We start from the raw sequence: 1,943 nt of genomic DNA on the forward strand, positions 1-1,943 counted from the left end.
ACTAAATACCTCTAAGTAGAAGCCCACCTATTCTATTGATTGAGAATATTTGAGATACAATTCAGTGCAAGAGCATAGATGGTTTTGCTCCCAAAATACTCACCATACATATTTCCTTGAGTCAAAACATAGCTTTTTGAAAAGTCACTTGTGGCTTGATGAAAGTGGTGACTCCCCCATCATTGGGATCATATATTTGTTATGCTCATGCAAGACTTAGTATATCACATCCTTACCTACCATGGTGGGATTCATAAGGTATGTGGTACCAAAGTCGAATAAATATCAAGATGTGGGCTAAATTTATCACAACTGGCCATTTGACCTTAGGCATAAAAAGTGTTTGAAGTGTTTTCATTTGTGAGTCAAGACCAAGTACAAATTGAGCTGACTTCAAGCTTTGGAAGAACACCTTAAAAAGAACTTAAAGGAAAAAGGGTCATACAAAGTCCAAGATTGGGTTGATCTAGACCCATACTTATTTGTGCCTTTTGAGGCAACATTCTTGTGTTTGTGTGCTTGCTTTTTTTTCTTGTCAAAGAAAAATCAAAACAAATAAAATCCAAAATTCAAAACAAGTATTCATCCAACACAAACATCTTTCAGCAACAAACCAAAGAACCAAAAAAAAAATCAAAAACAAAGAGAAAAAAGTATCAAAATATATGACCATTCTTCACATCTTGAGAAAGAAGAATTCTTATCAACACATCAACTTGAAGAAAAGACCATTAAGCTCCAAGACTTTAATCAAAAGAAGGAAATTCTTCTATCTAAATAGACAAATATTTTTCTCTCATAGAACCTTCCTACGTTGCATGCACCTTTATCTTCAAGGAAAATCAAATGAATTTGATCCAGAATCATTGAATCACAGAGCTTTTATGCAATATAGAGCTTTGAGTTATCACAAAAACCAAGGAGGCAAGATCAATCCCAACTTCTTCCGAGACATTTGTATCACATACAACATAGCTCGAGAAATGCCACCAACGCCCGAAAGTGAAGAGGTAGAATTTGTTCCATTTGTGACACAAAGCTTTTATTGAAGTTAAACATCCATTCTCACATTCACATCATCAATCCACCTTTAAGTGTTAGAGATCCATATGGAAAACACTTCACCAACCATCAATCTTTCATTTCATCAACAACACATCATCATTTTCACCCAAATTCAGAAAAAGCTTGTAAACAAAATGGCCCAAACTCGATCACAGTCAAGGCAATGAGAAATAGAAATTGAAGAAGAAGAAGAGGAAAATCTCAATGAATTTCAAGAAGCACTTGGAGGAAATTCAAATGATGAAAACCCAAGTACTCCTACTCCTGCAACCATAGAAAGGGCTCAACACAACCCCCTCTTTAACAAACTTTTTGATGAAATACTTAGGAGCAATGCGGATGCTCACATTTTAAAGTTTGCTCAAGAAGGAGCTAAACTCCCCTTTGACTTTGATCTTGCACAACTAGAGGTAGAGATCGCATTAGATATAACATTCCTCAAGGTAATCCACCACCACCTCCTCCTCCTAATGACATAGAGATGTTGCGGAAACAAGTTGAAAATCTTTCCCAACAACTCCATAGTGGTGTGAATACTAATCAATTCTCATTTAATGACATTTGTCCCTATCCCTTTGATAGGAATATTTATATGCCACCTTTTCTGCGAGGGTTCGAAATAGCCAAGTTTGAAAAGTATCAAGGAAAAGGAGATCCTCACGATCATGTCAGAGAATTCCATTCAGCTTGCCTCGAAGTGGCATACAAGGATACATACTTAATGTGCCTTTTTCCACAAAGCTTGGGAGGAATAACCACATCATGGTTTTCTTGATTACTAGGTGGCATTAGGACATTTGAGGAACTCATCCAGAAGTTCCTAGCACATTACTCACATAACATTGAACGTGATATCACCATGGCTGATCTGTGTAACA

This window comes from Cryptomeria japonica, chromosome 4, assembly GCF_030272615.1.
Source record: "Cryptomeria japonica chromosome 4, Sugi_1.0, whole genome shotgun sequence".
Lineage (NCBI taxonomy): Eukaryota > Viridiplantae > Streptophyta > Pinopsida > Cupressales > Cupressaceae > Cryptomeria > Cryptomeria japonica.